This window comes from Hibiscus syriacus, unplaced genomic scaffold (assembly GCF_006381635.1).
Source record: "Hibiscus syriacus cultivar Baekdansim isolate YM2019G1 unplaced genomic scaffold, ASM638163v2 tig00110053_pilon, whole genome shotgun sequence".
Lineage (NCBI taxonomy): Eukaryota > Viridiplantae > Streptophyta > Magnoliopsida > Malvales > Malvaceae > Hibiscus > Hibiscus syriacus.
In genome coordinates this window covers 1,152,692-1,168,438 of record NW_024062577.1, presented here as the reverse complement: position 1 = coordinate 1,168,438, position 15,747 = coordinate 1,152,692, and positions in this window count along the sequence as shown.

The following is a 15,747-nucleotide window of genomic DNA, read 5'->3' as shown; positions in this document are numbered from 1 at the left end:
TTGATATTTGGTTTAGGGGATGATGATCTCATAGTGGGGGACCAGTGGTTTAGAGAGACCCTCCACACCCTTAGACAACTGTACCTTACCCAGATGGTAAGCTCGAGTGCGTCACCACCCTACTCAAGAGTGATGATATAGATTGGTGGGAGACCATAGAGATGGTACTATAGCCAGAGAGACCGACATGAGAGCAGTTCTTATCAGAGTTCTGCCAGAAATACATTAGTGAGGTTCACACTAATGATCTGATGGAACAATTTCTACATTTAGTCCAGGAGGACCGATCAGTGATAGAATATGAGTGTGGGTTCCTCAAACTGAGTAGGTACGCGTCAGAGTTGATTTTTTCAGAAGAGAACCACTGTTGTAGGTTCAGGAAAGTCTTACACCTCGACATCCTATCGCACCTTGCTGTTGACCCTCCCAAGGTTTTTGCTGAGTTATCCCGCCAGGAAAATATGGTTGAGAGAGTCCTTAGTAGGAGGTCTAAACAGATCACTGAGACTATAGGGAAGACCAGAAGAGCCCCCAATTAGGAATATCAATTCAGCATCCGGCCAAAAAGGCCAGGGATAACCAAGGTTCATGGAGACCACAACATCTTAGTCTGGGAGAATCGACCAGAGTTTCGAATATGGAGGCAGATTTGAGACTCTGAGGAGACCATTGTCACTAGTTTCAAGAGCTATTGCTAGCAAGTCGACTAGAGTCTTTACATATCCTGTCTATGCTTAGTGCAAGAGGAGGTATCCAGGATTTGCCATTAGGGTTTGAGGGGTTACTACAGTTGTGGTTCCTTAGACTAACTTATCAGAGGTTGTCTATGAATTTAGGGACCGACTAGTAGTGACCCAGAGGTCAGCACCATCGGTGTAGAGGGCTGAGGGCCGACGAGAGGTTGTAGTATTGCATCTGGTAAGTAGAGCAGAGGGACAACTAGATCAATGGTTGATGCAGAATTGAGGGTAGACTCCACATAGTACACAGTGAGAGCCCTCAAGAAGTGTGATACAACCGACGTGATCTCAAATACCTTCACATTATTTTCAATTCTAGTTACTACTTTGATAGACCCCGGTTCCACCCACTTCTACATTTATTCTGACTTAGTCCAAGAGACAAAAATCTCAATAGAAGACTTAGAGGTAGGAGTTCGAGTATCGAGCCCTCTAGGTCTATATATCCTTGTAGACAAGATTCACAAACAATGTACAATAGAAATTCAATTCAGACCTTCTTAGTAGACTTGATGGAGTTACCCTTTAGAGATTTTGACATGATTTTAGGCATGGATTGGCTATCTGAGCTTTATACCAATTTAATGTGCAAGGACAAACAACTCAAGCTCAGGGCAGACGATAAAACCAAGTTAGTGATGACTAGCGAGAAATCGAGTCAGTCGAGGATAAAATCAACCATAAAAGCCCAACAGATGATTGATCATGGGTGTGAGGCCTTCTTGGTTCATGTGACCAACACCCAAATTTTAGTTTTAATACTTGAGGATATCCAAACAATGCGAGATTTCCCCGATGTGTTTCCAAAGGATTTGTCAGATTTATTACCCGACCGTGAACTAGAGTTTGGCATCGAGGTAATGTCGGGTTCAACTCCAGTGTCCATTGACCCTACCGCATGGCAGCGACAGAGATAAAGGAGTTAAAGACTCAGATTCAGGAGTTTCTAGAGAAGGGTTTCATATGATCAAGCATCTTTCCTTAGGGATCACCAATCTTGTTTGTCAAGAGGAAGGATAAGTCGATGAGGTTGTGCATCACCTACAGATAATTGAACAAGTTAACCATCAAGAACTGTTACCCAATTTCTAGGATAGACTATCTTTTCGATCAACTGAGGGGAGCATATGTGTTCTCAAAGATATACTTAAGGTCTGGTTATTACCAGTTAAAGTCAAGGATTCCAGTGTAGCAAAGACAACCTTCAGGATGAGATATGATCATTATGAGTTCCTAGTTATGTCGTTTGAACTCAGCAATGCCCCGACGACATTCATGGACTTGATGAATCGAGTCTTTTAGACTGTCAATTTACTCCATAATGGTATTTATAGATGACATCCTAGTTTACTCCATATTAGAAAAGAAGTATGATTAGCATCTCTACATCATCCTCAAGACACTTTTAGACCATAAGTTGTATGCCAAGTTTATGAAGTGTGAGTTTTGGTTACTAGAGTTTCATTTCTAGGTCATACCGTATCAGCAAATGACCTCAGGGTCGACTACAAGGATTGAAGGGACTTCAAGTTAGGTTTATTCAGTGAATTATAAATAACTAAAATGTAAGATGGTATAAACAATTAAGTAAGAATGTTGTGGCGAAGTATTGAATTGTAGAGTGACATGTTGTGACAAACAACAAAGAATGTTATGGCAAAAAGTACAAAATGCTATGGAAAAATTATGTTGAGCACTGGAGTAAGAATGAAGATACTTAACAACCTCTCACAACAAGCAACAAGAAGGATAAATGACTGGTTTACCAAGGGATCCTATACTTTGTCTCTAGAATGGTTCATGTCTTACATGAGTATACTGCTCGACAAGGTTTGCTAAAGTGTTCCTAAGCTATATCTATTAAGGAACCTGATAATGAAAATGCTATGATAATATCTCTCAGCGTAAACTGCAACATAATAATATCGACTAAGTCCTACCCCTTTTAGTCGTCAAAACCTTTTCTTTATCTCTAAGATGGGTTAGAGCCTTGCTTCTTAATTTAGCTCCATTGCTCACATCGATCTAAGCCTAACTCTCTCAATATTAAGCATCCAACATATAAAAAATGGCTAACTCTCAAAATCTCTTACAATTCTAGGTATTTAAACAATAAACAAAGCAACATTTAAACTTGAAAAACATAAATCATTCATTACAAACAAATCATAATCATCCAAAGTAAACTTTTACCAAATAAGTTAGTTTTAAGATCATCCATCATCATCATTTAGCCTATTACAAACCCACAAAGAAAATAGAAATAAAAAGCACAAGGGAGAAGGAAACTCCAAAACAGATGAGTTATCGTGAGCTTGAACCGCTGCCTCGAACCAACTTAGCAAAGCTAGCTTTTCTCAAAGGCCTAGCTTGCTATCCCCTTGAGCTTGGCTATGAAGGATACCACGAAGGAGGAAGAAGAAAATGAAGAATAATAGAGGTTTGCTTGCTACCTCCTTTTCCTTTCTCTTAGCTCATATCTTTCAAAAGCTTCATAAAAATGAGGTATCCTTATTTATTTATACTAAGGGCTCTTAGGGTTTTGTACCCAAATTCCATTTTTTTCCATAGTGGAATATACCCTTCACATATATGGGTTGGACAGCTGGAAGAAGGAATTCAAGTGTGACAGTTGGAAAAAAGGATTCACATGAACGACATCATAAAATATCTTCAGATTGTTGTCCTTTTTTTGCACCCAGTAATACAGTCTATAATGCTGCAGAATATTTTGCCTAGAAATGATATCCAGAATACTGCAACATTTTCCAATTCTCTTTTACCCTCCTTCACCTGCACAATTCACCACCAAAACACCACATTTCTCTTCAACCAACATCGATTTCATGAATAAAATGCTATAGCAAAACAAATGTAACTACATGGGTCTAAATGCAACTATATGCAATTAAATGTTATTTTAAACAACTAACAACCTAAGGAAAAAGATATAGAGTATCGCCTTTTTTACCGAGGTCACAATGCAAGAAGGAACCTGTGACAACCTATATGTCATTTTATGCCTTGCTAGACCCTTCCAGACTGACCTATTTCGAGGAGATGAAGAGCCTTGCATAATTGTGGAAGAAGAGTCACTTGGTTAATGCAGGATCATCTTGATTCTTTCCATAATCTTTGTAATCTTCTTTCTAAGGCAAGTTATCAAGGCCATTTTATAGTTTCTTTAATTATAGAGATCTTGTAATTATGATTCTTTAGATTGGGGGATTGTATTCGATCTGGTCCATCGATGTACTTAGATCTTAGTCGTCAATTGAGGAGAGCCTCTACTATAAATTGAGGCCTCTCCTTCTCATTTTTACTCATTTCTTCATTTTGAGAAATCACATAGAATTTTCTCAAATCCTATTGTCTTGTTCTTGTGATTGCTTTCTCTTTCAAAGTTCTTTTGTTTTTTTATATTAATCTAACCATCTCTGTTTGGATTGTTTTAGGCTAACTTGGTCGCATTCTTTGAAGAAGCGACCAATGTTGCACGTCTGAGGCATTTAAAGTTCCAAGGACACAACAAGTGGTATCAAAGCCAAGGTTTTCTGATGAGATAGAACCATAAAACCAAGATAAGGTCCCAATTGTTGCTGACGGTGTTGAGACCCATGCAGTTGCAATAAAGAAGCAAGCTAGTTTGAAGGATATGGTGGCATCATTTAAATAAAGAGTTGGTAGGCTTGAAGACATATACAACGAGATCAAGGAGACTCAGGATTCAACCGAGTCCCGTCTATCTATACTAAAGCCCGAGGAAGAAGGCATGTAGAGCCAAGAGTAAATCGAGGATTTATCTGAGAAGTTGGATGAGCAGACCAGGGGTCTCGAGAGCATGTATTTTTCTATGAGGGTGGAGCTGATGAGGGAGATGATGGAGCTTAGGAATGAGTTGTTGGTCTACAAGGTTGTTGTGCACAATGGGGTGCTAGGGCAGACATCTAGGCCTTGGATCGACGTCCCTAAGTTGAAGGTTTTTAGTAGGAGTCGAGTTGCATAGGATTTTGACAATTTTATCTGGAGCATGGAGCAATACTTCCGCGGTAGTGGCATCGAGGATGAGACCACCAAGGTAAATATTACATCTAATTATTTTACTAATGTTGCTAATTTATGGTGCCGACGTAAGTGTTCCAAGGTGAAAGACAAGTCACTTCCTATTATGACATGGGATGAGTTTTTGGGACAACTCAAGGAGCATTTCTACCCAAAGAATGATCAACTCGAAGTTCGAGTAAATTGAACCAGTTAAAGAATGACCATTCACTCTTGAAGTTAAATGAGTGTTCATAGTCGTTAATCTATGCTCGTTATTTCTTCGATTTTGTGGAATTATTGCTGTTGAATTGGTCGTGTTATACTTGTTTTTGTACAGGTCCTTACTTTCCAGAATTAGTGACAAAACGTGTGAATTATGCATTTTTGTATTATTTGGTCACGGCTGGAGACGTGGACACAACTCTAGGTACGACGCGGTGTGACGTGGCAGTTTCTAGAAGGTCCAGTCAGCGATGACTTTTAGAAGACTTCCTCCGCACGCCTTCTGGAAGATTGATGAGCAGAGTTGCATTAAGAGACTAGTTTAAGTTTGAATTTAAATTAAAAAAAATTATCTTAGGATTATTTTCTTTTCTTTTTTATCCTTAGGCTTTGAGAGGCTATAAATACCCACTTGGGGTAAGCCTAAACTCATCACTCAAATTACAATATTCTTTTCACTCTAGTTTATAAAAGCTTTCTCTTTTTACTTTTTAAGTTATTTTCATTTTTCTTTATTTTCAAGCTTTGTTTTTAATATGCTAAATATGACTTTTTTCATGCTTAGCTAAATTTTTCATAAGCAGAGAGCTGACGCGATGACTCAATTCCAACGGGAGAATTGAAACAGACTCTTAATATCTTTAGAATATATCTCTCAATCTTTACGCTTATTTTTCAAAATCAAAACAATTTTCAAAATCAAAGATTGACTTTGGTCAAGAGGTTGTTGCGATTAAATGTGTGGGAGGAAGATTCGGCTTATAGAAAGAAAATTCGACTTCCTGGGAACACACTTGACGAGATGGCTTCGCCAAGAGGGAATTGAGATCGGAATTGACGGTTATTGAAGCAACAATCCAAGTCGGTCACCACGAACTTAAACGGTAATTGATCTACGACAATTGATGTTGATAGAATTAATTCTCGAAGCTGGAATCAAAGATTGCCTTGGGTATTCGATATACAAGATAAAGTCACGGGGATAGCCCTTGTAGACAAAGTAACCGAAGCAAGGCTTGAGGCTAGTTTTACCGTATTTATTCTCAATCTTTATCCTCTTATTTTTATTTTAATTGCTTTTATTTTATTTAATCGTTTTATTACTATTTAAATCTCATATTACAAACCCCCTCTATTTTACTATTTTTCACCTGGTTAGAACCATTCAAGCATTAATTTGTGATTTTCTAAGTCCCTAAGGATTCGACCCTTATTTCTCTATAATAAGTATTTCCTTATTATTTAATTGAGAAAAAGGAATTTATTTGACGTTCAAAACGACAGTTGTCAAATTGGCGTCGTTACCGGAGACTTCGCCAAAGTTACTAATTTTTGTTTGCTTTTGATTTATGACCAGGTCTAATCCGGGAGTATTAGTGGAGTATGACCTGGAGATTAAAGCCAAATCTAGGAGACTCCACGAGCAGACGCTTCAGGAAAGAAGAAGACAACAAACAAATCCAGAAGAAGAATCAAATTTAGGTAATATAAATCCAATAGATGATCTTACTATCTGGGAGTTAGCCGCAGCATCTACTGAACAAGTGCCTTTGAGCATTGATTTTCCCCAAGGTGAAACTCCGTACCAATTGAAAACTGGCCTTATTCATCTCCTCCCTACATTCCGCAGATTGACGAACGAGGATCCGCACAAACATCTCAAGGAATTTCATATGGTCTGCTCTAGCATGAGACCACAGAGAGTAACCGAGGACCAAATAAAACTCAGAGCTTTTCCTTTTTCCTTAGCCAATTTGGCTAAGGAGTGGTTATTTTATCTTCCTTCTAATTCTGTAACTACATGGGCTCAAATTTCTCGTCTTTTTCTTGATAGGTTTTTCCCTGCGGAAAAAGCAAGTGAACTACGAAGGAGAATACTTGGAATCAAGCAGCTTGATGGAGAGTCACTTTACGACTACTGGGAGCGGTTTAAGAAGTTATATTCTAGTTTCCCACAATATGGGTTAACTGAACAAACACTCCTTCAATATTTTTATGAAGGATTATATCCCCTGGAAATGAAGATGATAGATGCTGTCAGCGTTGGAGCCTTGGTGAATATGACTCCTACTGAGGCTAGAGACTTAATATCGATGATGGCTACAAATTCCCAACAATTTCGCACAAATAATGAACCATCTCGAATGGTTCATGAGATAAGTTCATATTCCTTGGAAAATAAAATAGATAAGTTAACTGAAGTCGTAAACTCTCTTATTGCAGGGAAAACATGACAAAACCGATTATGTGGAATATGTACATTACCTGATCATCCGAAAAACGGTTGTCCACTGATTCAAGATGACGCAGCAGCTCAAGTCAATGCAGTTGGAAATTTTTCGGGAGCCCCCTAAGAGCTTATAATCCCTACGGTAATACATACAACCCAAGATTAAGGGATCATCCGAATTTCAGCTATGCTCATAATTCAAGACCAAATCAAGGCTATCAAGCGAGACCTCCACCACCACCACAGCCGCAGAAGACATCATTAGAGTTGATTGTTGAGAGGTTAGCTCTTTCCCAAGAAAAATTCCAGAATCGTACTGAAGCCCACTTACAAGAGAAGACAAGCAGGTGAGCCAACTAGCTCAAACCGTAGGCCGCTTGGAATCACAAGGTAAGCTTCCATCTCAAACTGAAGTAAACCTGAGGAAGAACGTCAGCGCCATCACTCTTCGGAGCAGTACAGTAGTGGCGCCACATGTTCCATCAAATGAAGCAACCCAAAAAGAGAAGAAGACTGATGATTCAGGATCCCAGAAAGAGAATGACGAAGAACAAATGGACGACCTGACGCCATCTCCCTATGACGTGCCATCGCCTTTTCCATCGAGGTTAGTTAAAAAGGATAAAAAACTAAGGAAAAAGAAATATTAGATGTATTTCGGAAGGTGGAAGTTAGCATACATCTCCTTGAGGTTATCCGGAAAGTTCCAAGGTATTTTCGGTTTTTGAAGGATCTTTGTACAACTAAAAGGAAACTTATCGGGGTCGAGAAAGTGATTTAGGTGCGAATGTCTCAGCAGTTTTCCAACGACCGCTTCCACCGAAGTATAAAGACCAAGGTATGTTTTCAATACCTTGTAAAATTGGTGAGGTTAAAATCAAGCGAGCTATGTGCGATCTAGGTGCCTCTATCAATGTAATGCCTCTCTCCGTCTATAATTTAATTTCCAGCAAGCCTTTGAAGGAGATGAGAGTTACACTTCAGTTAGCCGACAAATCAATTATTTATCCTGTAGGACTCATAGAAAATGTTCTAGTAGAGGTAGAAGACTTAATTTTCCCTACTGATTTTTATGTAATTGATATGGAAAATGATCGTAGCAAAATTGGTTTTGAAATCCTCCTCGATCGTCCATTTCTGAGCACAACAAATGCAAAAATTGACGTTCGAATCGGTATTCTTACTATGGAGTTCGACAGTGAGATCGTAAAATTTGATGTTTATAAAGCAATGAGATATCCTAAGACTGTGCATAGTATTAATTTTGTTGGTGCTATTAAACCTGTTGATAATGAATCTAACTTTGTTGATGATTTATGCAAGGAATCGGATGATAAAAAAAGACGACAAAAGGGAGTTGAAAAATATTTTAGTTGTTGATTCAAATTTGATCTTAACTCCTTTAAAACTAAAGATTTACCTTCCTTTTTGCATGCACCAAAAATTAAGTCGAAATCATCAAGGAATCGTTTGAAGAAATCATTTTTTTGTAAAAAAATGTTTTGACGGCCATTCTTTTGGACAAGATTTTAAAATTAGGAAATATCCGAAGAAATCTTTGTAAGAATTTTCAAATTTCTCATAAGGAATTTCTTAGTTGGAAAAGAGAATGAAGTGGAAGTGTTTGTCACGGAACCTGTAGTCTGAACCATGTCGTCAAGCTAACGACGTTAAATAAAGCGCTTCATGGGAGGCAACCCATTGTTTTTAATTCTGTTACATTTTTTTTGTTTTTGTTTTTATTTCGATTAAGTATGCATTATTTAATTTTTAATTTTATTTTGCAGGAACCAAATATTTTTATTCAAACCTAAACGACGAAGAATTATGGAAATTTCATTCGAACAGTACCGATTTCGGAACCTACAGTGTAATACACAATCAAACAAAGCAAAAAACAAAGAGGCCCAGCTGTGCGCAACGTTTCATTACTGGTGCACGTTAGCAGAACCCAAGGGGGCTCGGCGTACGTTAGCCAAACCCAAAAAATATTTTCCCCCTAATTTGATTCCACTGCCGCCCCACCTCCCAATACCTTCTCCCCTTTCCCTTTTCACTATATCGTGGACCCCACCCTATCACCATTCATCCACCTTTTTCAATTTTAAATACACTTTATCATTAAAAAAAACAAAACCCACTTTGACTCATATTTAAACTCTCCTCCCCTCCCACACACGACAACACCAAATTAAACCCAATTCAACCAAACTTCTTCCCTTCATCTTCTCCATAACCGTACTCCCCTCCCCACCCAAAGCACGAACTCATTGGCTCTCCTTCGACTAACCACCGGCGAAATCAACGAAGAACACTTCTTGTTCTAACGAGTTTCCATACCATCCGCTCCTCTTTACTCCACGATGGTGCGCACACGAAACCAACCTGACAATGCCAACGCTCCTCCACCCCGGACCCCGCACTGTTCGTCATTCCTCTTTGTTGTTCTCGTCGTCTCCGTCATTCTAGTCCATACCAACTGTGGCCACCTCTTCCTCTTGACCACGTCTACTGGATTTCCATTTTGTTCCAATCATTTGATGACAACGGATAATACTCCTAAGGTAAACTCAGATCCTATTTTCGTTCAACTATTTCTAATATATTGTCTCGTTTATGGTTTTACAGGGGATTTAAATGATGGTTTTCCACCGAAAACACCACCTGATAATATTTTCAGTTCACGACATCAATCTGGGCAGCCCACTTCACTGTCCTAGTACCTCCCCTCGAGTAATTGACTTATGGATCCGTTAAATCAGATTTTTGGTAAACGCAGACCAATTTTTGTCTTACAAAACGATTATTCCTAAAATTGTTTTAAATGACGTTTTTAGGTATTCGACCTACCTATCTCAAAGTTTGATGGTGACTCCTATTCAATTTAATTCAAATTAATATAAAATCATCAATTTTTCAAAAATAAAGTCATAATTGTTTTTCAAATGATATTTAATTGTTTTTTTAAAAAAATGGTTAAGACAATCTTTACATTTGAATAATCTTTCAATTGTTCCACACTTTTTAAAGAATTTATTATCGGTTTCTAAACTTGCACGAGATAATTGATCGTATGTATCTTGAATTTCATGATAGAAAGTGTGTAGTTCGTATTGAAGATACTCATGCGGTGTTACCTGAAGGGCATGAAACAGGTGGTCTCTACGAGTTTTGTCGTCGTTCATTTAATAATTATGTTCTAAATACTGAAAGTCATGTTGTTCATGGATCTTTGGTTAATTCTTTGTTATGGCATAGGCGTTTAGGACATCATTCGCATGATACTTTGCTTAAGATTTGTCGTGGTTGTAATGTTTCTTCTTCTTCTCTTGCATATGAAATATTATGTGATACTTGTCAACTTGAAATGGTAGCTTGCACTCTATGTATATTGAACCATTTCAATTAATTTTCACTTATTTATGGGGACCTCTTCACGTTGCCTCTCGTGGGTTTAAATATTATATTACGTTTGTCGATGTTTACACTCAATATACTTGGGTTTACTTGTTAAAAGATAAATCGCATGTTGTTCATGCATTTCGTTTATTTCAGCCACTTGTTAAGACTCAATTTGGTGACATAATGAAGGAAGTTCATAGTGATTGGGGTGACGAGTTTCGGTTATTTTCTAAGTAAAGAATTCACCACAGTATCACTTATCCTAGAAAAATGGCGTGGTTGAGTGTAAGCATAGGCATGTGACAGATATGACACTTACGTTGTTGGCTCAAACATCTTTACCACTTAAATTTTGGTCCTGTGTGGTTGTCACGACTGCTTACTTATTTAACCGCTTGCTTACAAATGTCATGCGCCGAAACTATTTGAAAAATTACATGGGCAGGAACTGTTATATGATCATTTGAGAATTATTCGGTGCAAGTGTTTTCCCTATCTTCGTTCGTATTAAAAATCATAAGTTTGTTTTCCGCTCAGAAGGATGCACATTTCTTGGTTATAGTTTACCACACAATGGATACATTTGTTTAGCACCGGAAGGCAAAATTTACATCTCTCGACATGCTCGCTTTGATAAAAATGTGTTTCTTTTTGCAGGACTTGTTAACTTGACCTTGGGTTCTCAGGGTGGAGGCTAGTTACCGAGTGCAACCGTTCCTTTAGTTCCTGGTGCAGATCATTGTTTAGCGAACGTGAGTGTTGTGCTTCAAGTTGAGTTGCCATCTCAAGATGCACAACTGGGGTCTTTAGGGAGCGTGTATTTTGTTGCATTAGTAGGTGCTACTCACTCGACAAGAGATACCGATTTTGAGGGGGACTATGGTTCTCTGTCTTCTTCGACTTCTTCAGGTGATATTTGTGATGATGGCACTGTTTCAACCCCGGGAAACTTGCCAACTTCTGGTCCTCTTAATGCATCTTCATTTCATGGTGCAGCGTAAAATAATACTCGTCTCATGGTGATGATAAGCAAAGCTGAGGTATTCAAATCAGGGTATTTTTCTTACATACGGGGACCACGTTTGAGGAACTTATCTCCATTTCTCATGCACTTGCCTCACTTGAATGGAAGGCTGATGTCATTCAAGAACATGGTGCCTTGATCCGTAACAAGACATGAAATATCATTCTGTTATCTGAAGGACATCGAACTATTGGATATAAGTGGATATTTGGGATCAAGAAGAATGCGGATTGAACTGTTGCTCGATACAAATCTCGTTTAATTGTGAAAGGATTTGCTCAAGCTCTGGGTCACGACTTTTGAGATATGTTTAGTTTGGTTGTTAAACCGTCAACTGTTAATGTCATTCTCTCATTAGCTGTTGTGAATGGGTGGATGTTGTAAAATATAAATCAAATTAACCCACAACTACTATATTGTTTCCATGTGGTTGTGTATTCCTCTGAGATGTAAAAATATAAATCAAATTAACCCACAACAACTATATTGTTTCCAAGTGATTGTGTATTCCTTTGAGTTGTTTTAAAACGAAATCAACAAGGTTTTTATGTAAGCACTAGGTACTACTCTACCAAAAAACAAATTCTATTAAAAATCATAAAAGACCACTAACTCCTATATCACCTCTCGCCTTTCACCTACTAAAACTCTTGACATTTTATTTTCCCATTAACTTCTAAATTTAAAGAAAACCACTAAAAATAACATTTAATTTTTATTCAACAAAACTCCCCGTAAACTTAAGTCCTTCGATCATCCGTCATGACAATCATCTTCTTGCATTTGTCAAGAAGTACTTTCGGTAGCGGTTTTGTGAAGATATCCACAACTTAATCCTGACTTGCCACATGCACCAATTCCACACTTCCTTCCTTCACATAATCTCAGATAAAGTGAAAATGAGCATCGATGTGTTTGCTTCTTTTATAGTTCATCGGGTTCTTTGCCAACTCAATTGCTAATTTGTTGTCAACATGAATCATGGTTGCACCTAGTTGCTTTAGCTCCATCTTGCTCAACAAATTTCTAAGCCATATCTCATGACAAACACACCAAGATGCTGCCACATATTCAGCTTCACACGTCGAGAGTGTCACGATCGGTTGCTTCTTTGAAAGCCAAGTAAATGCAGTGTCTCCCCATAAAAAAAACACATATCCTGATGTGCTTTTCCGATCATCTATGTCTCCGCATCAATCTCTGTCGGACTACCCAACCAATTTGTAATCTTCTGCTTTCAAGTATAACAACCCGAGTGACACCATTCCTTGGATGTACCGTAGGATTCACTTCAATGCCATCCAATGTGATTAAATTGGATCCTCCATGAACCGACTTACAATGTTGACACTTAGCGAAAGATTCGGCCTTGTGCATGTGAGATAGCCAAGGCTTTCTACAAAACTCCGGTATCTACTCGCATCGACACGTTCCCCTCCATCGAACTTTGAGAATTTTGCACCTGGTTCCATTGGTGTTGATACCGGGTTGTAATTTGCCACCTTGTACTTCTTTAAAATCTCTTTTTCATATGTCTCCTGTAATACAAAAATACCCTTATCTACAAGTGTAACCTCTAAACCAAGAAAAAACTTCATTAAGCCCAAATCTGTCATCTCAAATTCTCATGTCATTGTGCCATTAACTATCATCTCATCATTGTTACCCATAAAAATTAGGTCATCAACATAAAGAGCAACAAATAACACGTTACCTCCATTCTTCTTTGCGTAAAGAGCATGTTTGTAGGGACATTGCTTGAACACGTTCTCTTTGAAATATGCATCGATATGTGTATTCCATGCCCTTGGTGCTTGCTTCAACTCGTAAAGCGCCTCCTTTAATTTTAACACCTTATTCTCTTCTCTGACTTTCATGTACCCGGGTGGTTGTTCGATGTAGACATCGTCTTCAAACACACCATTCAAGAATGCCGACTTGACATCCATTTGAAATATCGGCCATTTGAATTGAGCAGCTTGTGAAATGAGTGATCGAATTGTCTCCATTCTTGGAACGGGAGACAACACCTAGTCATAGTCGATTCCTGCCTGTTGCTTGTATTCCTTCGCAACAAGTCGCGCCCTTTACCGCTCTAACTTGCCTTGAGCATTCATCTTTTTCTTGAACAACCACTTCACACCAATAGGCTGACTTTCTTTCGGTAATTCTGCTAGCTCCCATGTGTTGCGGTCAATCGCCTCAATCTTCTCGTTCATGGTAGTTTGCCATTTCTTGTCTCGCAACGCCTCTTCAAAGATGATATTTTTAACATCTTCCAAAAGACATACAAGGTTTACTTCATTTGTCGAATCATAAAAATCTTGAAAACTTCATATTTTGGGTTGTCGTGGTTCATCTTCATCATCGGTAGTTTCAGAGTTTGTTGGTATGCTTGTTGGTGCAATGACTGATGATTCTCCGACTTTGATAATAGCCTCTGTCAAATTATTCAAGTCCTACTTGCTTGCTTTATTTACCCGCACATCACGACTCACCATCACCTTCTTTCTCATCGGATCGAGTAGCTTGTACCCTTTTGTCTTCTCATCATACCTAATAAAAATATAGCTTTTGCTTTTGTCTTCGAGCTTCATTCTCCATTGATTCGGTACGTTTGCATAAACAACACTACCAAACACTTTAAGATGAGAAAATATCAGTTTTTTCCGCTCCATGCCTCTTGTGGTGTTTGATAATCTAACTTCACATATGGACATCAATTTTGTACATATATGGCACATTGCACGACTTCTGGCTAGAATTCATTCGGCATCTTCTTGCTCTTGAGTATTGATCAAACCATGTCAAGAATGGTTCGTTTCTTTCTTTCAGCCACACCGTTTTGTTTATGAAAGTATGGCGTGATTAGAAATCTCCTTATGCCTTGCTCCTCGTAATACTCCATGAAAGCTATTGAAGTATACTCGCCACCTCTATCGGATTGTTCGGCTTTGATGTGTCTATCAGTTGCCTTATCCTCCATCACTTTGAACTTTTTGAACACCTCAAATGCCTCAGATTTCTCTTTTAGAAAATGAACCCAAGTTTTTCATGAGAAATCATCGATAAAGGAAATGAAATACCTTTTACTATTGAAAGATTCAGGGGTGATTGGTCCACATATGTCGGTATGAATAAACTTGAGAGGATGTTTAACTCGATATTATATCTTTTTTTGAAACGAGGTTCTCGATTGCTTACCAATCACACATTTTTCAGAAATTTTGCCCTCATAATCCATATTCGACAGCCCGAGCACCATGTTTGTAACACCCCCAACCCGTATCCGACCAGGATACGAGTCCGAAGTGTCACATTGACTTTTCAAAAACCTTTACTCGTATAAAATAGTGAGTAATTTAAAACTTTTGTACATGTAACTTATTCAAAATATTTCCAGAACTATTCAGAGCTTAAATGTTTTTGACAAAACCGATCAGAGCATATACAATTCAAAAACATTAATTACATGCCAACTATTTTCAATGTATAGAATACATCTAATTCAAGAGATCTTTTCTGATCTGATCTTCGGTAAGAAGTAACTGACCTGTCTTGTTCCTCTTTACTTTTCTTTTCGCTTTCCAAACCTACGTGTGAAACAATCACATGCTAAGTCGATGACTTAGTGAGGCATATAAAAATATAATATTTCATATAACATAAAGCATACATAAACATATACCATCGTTATCATAATCTCTATCATTATCATTAAGAAACACACATAACATCATATGGTTCATGTAACACATTTCAAACCACTTACCTTTGATAATCATTTATAAACCCATCGTATACATATCACATTCAGTATGCTTGTTTAATCACTTTATTATCCCATGTACACTAGTGAGAACTTAAGGTATGTGAGTACATTGAGGTTGTGCACACATATGCTGTCACCACAGCTCGATCAATGTCCCGAAGGACCAGTCCATAGATTCCGAAGAACCTAGGTAATCAGTCCATATGTCCCGAAGAACATAGGTAAACAGTCCATATGTCCCGAAGAACATAGGTAAACAGTCCATATGTCCTGAAGAACATAGGTAAACCCTCGACCCTTGGCATGCCAACTA